Consider the following 9979-nt stretch of genomic DNA (forward strand, 5'->3'; position numbering starts at 1 on the left):
TTCGTAGCCGGCGCGGAGGGAACAGACTAACGTTTCTGTTGTACAGCGGCACGCTACAAAGGGGGACGAGGTGTTTCGAATCGATGGAGTATTTTAGTCATCTAGCGGAGGTATTCGTATTCTAGATAGGCGGTCGATTTCGTGTCGGCCGGCGACGCCCGCCGAATATTCATGCTGGTACCTCCTTTCGAACGATCGAGAGTCCGTCGACCCTCTGAAATACGCGCGAGCCCCACAATACGTGGATTCCATAGACGAAAAATGGCATACCAGATAGGCATACCAGACGTAATTTTCTAGTACTATGGCAAATAGATGTTTGTACGGTAGAAAGTTGGCTTAGAGAAGGAAGTCGGATCTGTCGCGAGCAGGTGCGCGTACTCTAACGTCGAAGCGCGCTCGGAGAGTTCAATGCCAGAGAAGCGTAAACGCCTTCCGATACTCGCTCCGGCGCGGCGGCGTCGTTATTCCGCGTGCCGCTTCACGGAGATTACGAATCATCGACTGCAGGAAGTGGTTGCATTTGAAAATACTATCGCCGATTGTTCCAGGGCAGAACGGTGCGATAACACACGCTTCTCCGCTGCCTTTTCTCGAGGCATCCGAGAAACCGTGCTCGCGTACATTCTTCCCGAGAATCGTTGGAACCGTTGTACTTCACGGTTGACAAACGAAGCAAACAAAAGGCGCACGATCGAAAGTGTATCTCTCTGTTAGGAGTGCAGACGTGCACCGGAAACGATGTTAGAAAACACCGGGCAATCGTTCGGAAGGTTCAACAGCCGTTAAATCATCCGGCTAGTTGTATTTGAAAAAAAAGGAGTAGGCTGGAACACGCCTAATTGCTCGGGGTGTCGCGAACGTTTCTGCGCCGCGTGAAAGAATCACGATTAAATCGGAAAAGAATAAAACTGGCGAAGCACAGGCATGCACGGAGGAAAAGAATTTACATTCGCAGCGTGTAACATTATAGGCATCGCGTGTAATCCTTGCACATTGTAATTTTAGGGTCTCGTAAGGGGCTGATGAATCTCTTCGGTTCTCTCATAAATCGCCAGTCATCATCCGTGAAAATTCCAGGGAATCGAGCATCGACTGGCTCGAACAGCTATACTTAAGCTGAGCGCGTTTAATAGCTGCTCGAGCAAAAAGCGTTAACTCGTGTCCCCGAGTTTTCGCGCAATCTCTTCCCTACCCGCCATCGAACACGACCAATTCGCCCGGAGAGATCCCCTTCTCCGTGAACGATATAATACGAAGAGGGAGGACTACGAAGGGAGACGCGGCGTGACGAGCTCCATCTTGATCGCCGCCATTATCATCATCATCCTCATCCTCATCATCATCAGCGCGCGATCGTCGCAGTCATCGTTTCTACGCTTTTCTTCGAGCACCCTTCCTTTTTACCCAATCTCCGCTGCGAATCGCCGCGTTACCAGCCTCAACTTCAACAACCAGGTCGAACGAACGTGAAAACTTGAATATGTGTCCCGCGTAATCAGACTAACACGCGCAAATTCACCGTAAAATCGACGTGAAAGTCACGGTACCTAATTGCACTTGGAGGTAGTAAAACGTTTCGATTCGCACAAATCACACGCACTCGAATCATTCTAACGCGGTTACAACTTCGTTCCGCTCGATCTTCCACGATCGCGACCGTCGAACGCGAGAGGAAAGTCTGGTCCCGAAATGCGTTTTTCACATCGGCCGCGACGATCTTTCTCCTCTTCGACGCATCGGCTTCTTCCCTTTTTCCCCAGAGTCTCAGCCACGACCTGCCCCACTATCTCGCGTTCAGTCGATGGAGGATCTTCCAGGCGCCGCCTGGCCGTTGACCCCGAAGCTGCCTGCGGCCCTGACCAACACTCCGCTCGAGACGAACGCGCTTCGTCCATCTTACCCGCTCTCTTTCTCTCGCTCCTGCCAGCACGCTCTCTTCGCAATTTTATCCCTCGGAATCTTTTCAGTTAATTAACGTTTCTTCGCCGGCCACCGCTTCGGGGACGTCTCGTGTCCTCTGGTGCGAGATGACGCGTCAACCGGTCCCCTCGTTCGCGAGAAAAATACGAACAGGTGTGAGACGCGTTTCATCCGAGGGAACTCGTATCTGAGCAACGTGATATTTTTCTCTCTGGTGGGATTAACGAGCAGAATGCGAGAGATCTCGAGGAATTTCGTGACACGAGCGTCTCCCCCCGAATTTAGAAAAATCGCGATGATTGGCCGGGGTCCAAGGTACGAAGAGGTAGCGATGTAAGGCAGAGGCAGAGAGATATAGGTATGTGAACCGCATAACGGATGTCGCGTTCAGAAGTGACACGCGTGGAATCTCGTAACGAACGGCCGGCTACCTGGCGAATTCTCATTTGCGAACAATGAGAGAGAGTTTCGTGGAGAATTTACAGATTTAGTTGGCCTACGATTTGGAAAAGATCTTCTCGCAGAAATTCACTCGATAGCTACGTTTCTTCGAACGTCGACACGTTCGCGGAAGACGCGTAGGGTATTCAAGGTGTCTCATTACCGGCTAACAATATCCTCGACCGCGCTTCGCCTATTATCTCTTCCGCCCTTAATCAGTAACGCTCAATTTCTAACTCGTAATTTGCGCGGCCGGTGTGTACACGCTCGAAAGGAAGAGGCCTCTCCGCGAGCGGCGGGAAAGTGAAAAGGAAACCAATTAGTTTTCGAAAACAAACGAAACAGGACGGAGATGAGAAGAAAGGAGCGCGAATCGACGTTGCGCGTTTGATAGAGGACGTACGAGTTACGAAGTTGAAGCTGAACGATGACCATTAGAGAGAGAGAGAGAGAGAGAGAGAGACGTGGAGGCGAACGAACCCGTGGATAGAAGGCGAAACAGAAGGGGGGTTAAGGGAAGGAGAACGACAGAAGCTCATTATCGAACACTTAGCACGTTTTAAAGCTACTTCCTGGCCATACCGCGCAAGATAGGCTACGCATCTGTTCAATTCACTCTGGTCGGGCTTTAATGATTCCCCCGTGTTATCGTCCGGTGTTTCCTCGCGATTGCAAACGCCTCGTGTATTCTCTCGACTGGTCTAAAAATAAAGACGGAATACCGGGCGTGATATAAAGTACACCGTAACCGTTTCTAAGAAAATTACACTTTAATAGCAACGCGATCGGTAGTTTAGATTTCCTGCTTTTCTAGTCTCGCGGAGAGAATCGTGGATGAAACGAGAGCCAGTCAGGCTGCTTTAATCAGTTCTGAAACGCCTTCGTTCTTCGTCGTAAAGTAGAAATAAAACCAGACGTTCGATTCTCCCTCGTCGGAACACACCTGCTCGGTGTGCAGTTGTTCCTTTTGGTCCTAATGGAAAGGTGCAGACGGATAGACGATGCAATTTCGGCGGTAATACGAGGGGAAAGGGATTAAGGGACTAATACGTTGCACGGCAATTTTGGTCGATTTTCAATTAGCAACCGAAGGTCTCGTGGGACCGTGGAGGATCGATCGAGAGGCCTGTGTGGCGGCAGCGTGATCGGTTCAACCGAAGAGAAGTAACGAGCCGTTCTCCATCTTGCCGCAATAATCACGAATCTGCCCCGGTGAACTGCACGGCCTCGTCTGCACCGCGACTCGACCGAAGAAAGGACGCGAAATTGGCCTGGATCTTCCGTTCCGGGGAACGCGATCCGGTGATCGGTTCGCAAATTGATCGATTAACGGTAAGACGATCGACAGCCGTGAAGAAACGGGTCGTGCTCGAGATAGGTACGCGTTCTGGGTGACGAGCACGGTTGAAAGGAAAGAACGAAAGGCCGTAACTATAATCTGGGACATCTAACTCTCGATTCGTGCGGTTGGCGTCGTGTGAATCGAGGTTGTATATTTGTTTTAGTAAACGGGTAGATATACGTGGAGATTGTTCTTCGTCGTTCCTCCACCCTCGCTTCAACGACAACGACAACGGCGCGAAATTTCGTGGAACGAATACACGAATACGTGGGTAAAACGGTTCTACCAGCCTCGGATCCGGTTCTCGGCCGGGTAATACGCTCCACTGCGCTGAAAACACACTTCTCAACCAGTCCTCCCAATTTTCCAAACACTCTTACGTGCTCACGAGAGGCAGCTCTCGTTGGAAGCCACGAGACCGGAATATCCGCCAGGAGGAATCGATTCGAATCACCTCCGTGGAACAGACCGCGTTCCGAAACCGTTCGAAGCCCGTTAGAAGGTCGCGCCACGCCGGAAAGAAAAAGCCGGTTCCTGTTCAGCGATCACGCTCCGCTCGTCGAGCAATCGTCCGAGCTGCTCTTTTTTTCTGCTAATTTTCATTCGTCAATTTACCTCGCTACGGCACAACCGGAATAAATTCACGGAGAAGGAGATTGTCGAGAGAAGCATAGCCTTGTCGGGTTTATCCAGAGATCGAGTAACTCGTCCCGCGAGCGCGGAACATCGAAGGCAACGGAGATTAGCGGAAGGGAATAGGCTGATATCGCGTTGGAGAACGGTATCCTCGTTTTTCTGCAATCTTCGCGTGGGTGCGAAAACGGAGCACCTCGATCCTCGCTGAAACAGACGGATAGATCGTAGCCGTTCGGCGAAAGATTCATCGTCCGCAGGGAGAGAGGGTGAACGATCGAGCTTTCGCGGTGTGTTAAGTAGCCAGGACGGGGGCCGGCAAGGGTTCTCCGCGTAAGAAAGGGGTGGAGAGAAGGGAGGTGAGAAAAGGAGGAGGGAAAGCAAAGAGGGACACGCGACTAGACACGGCACGGCCACAGAGGGAGAGAATATCGGCTGCGGAGAGTTTGTGGACCGCGCAACGGTAACCGTGAGGCTGTTGCGTTCGAACACACAACCGTTACACTTATGAGCGCGAACTCCATAAAACGCGACGACCTTAGTTATCGAAGCGGTTGCGAGGCCACGGCCAACAACGACGCCCACCGCTCGCCTCTATTTCCTCGCCGCGTATCCTCCCGCCTCTTCTGTTCCCGTTAACCGCCGCTCTCTCCTTCTGATGCTCAATTTGTGAGAATCCACGCGGCTACCTGCGAACCGCGCGACACTCTGACTCCTGCGATACCGCCGCGACGTAAAGATCAGAGGTGAGAGAGAGAGATGTAGGACGTCGAAGATTGACGCGGCTGAGCACTGTGAGAATGGTGGAAACGGTACAGAAGACGCAGAGGTGTGTTCTTGGATGCGTTATAGACTTCGTACGTTAATCTCCGCGTTATCGAAGACGTTAACAGGGGAGAGAGTGTCGTTAGGAGAATTTATGTACTACCTGGGATAATCTCTCTCTTCGTGGGAGCAAATCGAAAATCGAGACAGACCGGAAACCAAGTACTGGCGTATCGCTCCTAGGCTATAACCAACATCCTGTTGTGTTCGTCCTATACTCTCGCGAGGCAGGATTATCCTTAATGGTACTGCCGGCGTCGAACGACTATTTATCGCGAATCTCGTTCGTGGAGGCAGTGGAGGAAAGGCTCCGTCGGGGGACGAAGGAAAAAGCAGGAGAGGAGTCGTCGAATGCAACGATCTGTTAACCGGTCGTTGGTTCGCGTGTTCTCCATCGAACTTGTTATACGAGCGATCGTAAAGTTCAATTTTCCCTCCGTTTATCCTTCCGCGAGCTCGATCGAGCATGGAAATGGACGAATAGAATTTTATAGTCTGTCGGATCGCGAAGAGAAAGAGGAAAGAACGAAATGGCGCATTCCAAGGTGCGTTTTTCATCTGCGTGATCGGGGAACGATACACGGATACGCGTAACCAGAAGCAGCTTCCTGTTTCTGCCAGGTAACGCTGCTGCGATACAACGGTGCTTCTGTTTCTGGTCGCGGGTATTTGCAATCGCGCGACGGCCACCCGATATAAATATTGAGCGATCGCAGATGGCGTGTACACGAACGGCGCCGTCTCGTTCTGCCCGGTGAATTACGCCTGGAACCTCCATTAACGGTACATCTGTATGGACAGGATAGTCGTGGGATCGCGATCGCGAATTTCAATCGCATGCTCGCCTCTGCGAGCCTTCTAAAATGTCATCCGTTCTTTTCTGTCGACGAGCGAACGGTGGAAAAAGAATTCCGCAAAGGGTCAACGAGAGATGACTTTGACATTCTCTCTCGATAGAGAAGAGGAAGTCATAGTCGACCTACCGCCGATAGCGCGTGAATCAGAAACGATTTCGCCTAAACGGTGAATTCTCAGCGGGCTGAAAGTAAGTAATTACCCAGCCAGCGGGCAACAAGTGGGCGACCGTAATTGCGGAGAATTTACGACACCAGTATGGAGGATTAATTGACGAAAGAAAGGAGAAACTAGTCTGCGTGATGGAGAGACTGCGACGCGAATTTAATAGGACCACCGGCAACATCTGCGCGGTGTATCCTTTTTACTTACTCGACGTCAACCACTTTCGCGCACCTTCGCCGATCGGAGAGAATAACTGTAGCGATTTTAACGACGAGGCGGAAAATTAATATCGCGCGCCAAAGTCGTAATAAACGTCCGCGTGAGTAATCTCGGGTGGGGATCGCGAGGAGGGGAGAAGTAACGGCTGCGGAGGTTTAACGTGATTCCTCGTGGTAAACGAGAAGAATTAGCTCCGGCGTCTTTGACACCGGATAATTAAATGCGCGGACGCGCCAAACCCATATTTCATCTTAAGATGAACAGATCACTGGGGACAAGTGACTGGGAACAAGTAAATTCGGAATGCTCGAGGACTGCTCGGGAACTGAGTTATTGTAAATTCAGGCAATCAAATTTGAAATCGATGAAATTGAAATTATTCCGGTGTGAAAATTCACCGGTGAAATTGGAAATGTCCAGGACTAAATCCTCTTCATGTTTTGCTCGGTCAGACAGCTATTTTCAATTACCCTTCCTCGACGGTCATTCGTCGTTAATTCCATCGATCATACGCTTCGTTTCCTCTTACTTACGCGACTTCCTGTACAAGAAACACCAGCAAATATTTCTCTCCTCTTCCCCGTCTTTTTCTCAGCCGAGTGTGTAGCCACAGCAATCAGCGGCGTGTCAAGCGTGTACCCGTGTGATTCCATGAATAGGCCTTAATTAACAGGTAACTGTATCAATTAGAGACACACCGCGCCCGATTGTTCCGTCCGTGGGGAATAATTCGCGATTTATGATCGTTCGGGACCGTTATTTTTCCTCTCCTCTCGGCGACGAGATAAATCCCGACGAGCGGGGGAATCGAGCACAGGTTGAAGGCGCTAACGATAGAATAGAAGAAGATAACGATAGAATCGTCGATTCTAATTCCGCGCGGTGCGCGGCTAACTGTATGCAATAACTGTGGCACAAGGTGAACAATCTTTGTCGAGCTTTAATGCGACTTTAACGACACCCTGAGTGCACCGTTACCGCCGTTCCATAGGAATTTCCTGAGAATCAACCAGCTCGGAATTATTGTCCTCTCCCCACCAGATTCCGCGTTTCTTACTTTCATCGTTCCACGCGTCCCGCACTCGTCCAGGTTAATCGTCGCTCTAAGAACGAGTTTCCGGTTTAAAAGTAATCTCCGCTATATCGATCTGCGAAAACGATTTTTCAATCTTCCCCCCTCCCGTCTCGATAACACGAATCTAGAAGGCCTGTAAGTCTCGTAGATGGTAATCGATTCGCGTAATTTCACGAATGCAAAAATCCTGCTTTTCGTTCTTCGTCTCGATCGTTTACCCTCTCGCTTTTACGATCGAACTCCACCCATCGTCCAGAGCCTGTTTATCATCTCTTCTCCCCGGTCCAACTTTTATCGGCCTTATTCTCATTAGGAGCAAAAGAAGGCGGAGGCCGGCAGAACCGAGCAACGTATAATTTAGGGACGATCGGATCTGCGAAACAGGACCCGGTAACGTGTTCTAAGTTTCGGAGGCCGATCTTCCGAGGCGTCGCTCCGGTATAATTTTATGTTTGACTATCGGGGCACAGGCGGGGAGAGGTGAAGTTTCGTTTCATTAATATTCAACGGGAGAGAACTGGTTGGTCCCTCTGTTTCAGAAGGGCGCACTTGTTACGGGAACGACGGCGTCGTTGGCAAATTAATTCACGGCTACAAGTAGTTGGTAACTGCGCGAAATTGCGGTCGTCTTAACTCGATCAATTAGAATTCGAACAGGAGTAGATTGTAGTCTATGGCGGGAGTCGGCCTTAAAGGGAGAGTAAATGGTCTCTCGATACCGTTAAAGCGGAAACCACGCGACCTCGATTCTTCCGTTCCCTTTTCCATCCTCAATTTCTGCCCATTCGCGCTTCTCTGCGTACAGCGCGCAGAAAGAAGGAAGAATCTGATCGGCGAATACGCACTCCGCGGCTCGAAAGGAAGACGCGATCGATAAACAAAGAAGAAACGGCGGCGAGACGTGGTCACGATTGAAAGTCGACGTTCCAAGTTTAACGGTAAATCGCGTAACAAATCGAACGACCGATGAGAAATGGTCAATGAAACGCGGCGCGACTAGTTTGGTAACTCGAACGGATGGCCGATTAAAACCGTTGCTTGGTCAACTTTTGCTCGACCCCATTCCGGCTGCTGACCCTGGACGAAGTTCAAGGCAAATTTCGGCAGGAAAGTGGGTCTCTTTTACCTCGTCCGGTGAAGAAATAGACCTTGTACGAAACGTCGCGTTATCGTTACGATTATTATAATTTCCGTGGATGTTTCGCGAGTGGAATCAGCCGGGAGGATTACAGGAACCTGACACCGTGATTGCCAGCCTGCTCGGCGCGTTCGCGACCACCCAGACGGAGAAGTGTATTAGCTCTTAACTATGGGTTTATTTCGAGAGGATGGTTCGTTTCATTAAAAACGATCAGACGATGCTCGTTTGGTTTGGTTGGAATATGCGCTGTGCTTGCTGGATCGTTAAACGGAGCATTACCCTAACGATATAAAACGCTTCAGGCCTCGACATGACTCCTCTCAGTCGTTGGAATTCCTCTTCTACTTCTCCGTTCCCTCTGGACCACGGAAGATAGTTAAACGCTCGTATTTCCGTCTACCGAGATTCGTTCGTACTTCCACTCTTAGGAACCTATTCCTAACGATCCGAATCGCGATAAACCGTTTGCCGGAGCGGAGAAAAGGCCGCGAAGGCTTGTCGTTGGACGGAGAAAGGCGAGGAACGAGGAGAGTTCTCCAGCCTGCGTTACTCCTTCTCTCTTGCTCGCAGTTGTCTTTACCGCGTAACGGTAAACGCCAGGCTCGAAACGAGGTCGAAACCGAGCCTTCGAAAAATCGTCGGATTACGCAACCGGCCGGTGGTATCTGGTGTGATTAATCGTTGCGTGAACACCCATCCCCGTGAAACCAGCGAGGAACTCCAGAGGAACTGACGCGTACCGTTAACCCCACGCTTCTCACCCTGGAATTCTAATCCTCCGATCGGGCTCTTCGATTCGTGGAAGTGATCTCCTCTCGCGGACCGGTTCGTCGATCTCTTTCAACGATAGACTCGGCAGAAAGCGGTGTGTGCACCTAGACTGAGTAAGAGAGTGGTCCAAGGGTGGAGAATCTGTTTGGTTGGAGATAAGCGAAAGAAAGCACGTTCATCTGCGCCGGTGTACCGTTCTAACGGGCCCGAACTTCGTAAGAGGCTGCTCGCTGGTATCGCAAAAACAGGCAAGATCGCCGCATCGAGCGCGCATCCTCCGAGATAAAAATCGTGTCAACGCGAATCCTTGGACGCAATAACGACACCGGCACCCCTTTGATCTACTCGTGGAAATATCGCGGGGAACGTGAGGGCACCGGGATCTTTCTTAGAGGTCTGGTCTGGTCTGGTCTCTGAACGCGAACCTCGCAGGAAACGTATGCCACGCACGGGTGGTGGCATGGAAATCCTTATTGTCACTGCACCGGTGTACAATGTTCGACGAATCTTTGCGAGCAACTCGTTTCGCGTCGCATCCCCGTGGTTCCAGATAATAAACCCCGCGGAGTTGGAATTAGAGTGACAAATG

This window comes from Habropoda laboriosa, unplaced genomic scaffold (genome assembly GCF_001263275.1).
Source record: "Habropoda laboriosa isolate 0110345459 unplaced genomic scaffold, ASM126327v1 scaffold99, whole genome shotgun sequence".
NCBI classification, from domain to species: domain Eukaryota; kingdom Metazoa; phylum Arthropoda; class Insecta; order Hymenoptera; family Apidae; genus Habropoda; species Habropoda laboriosa.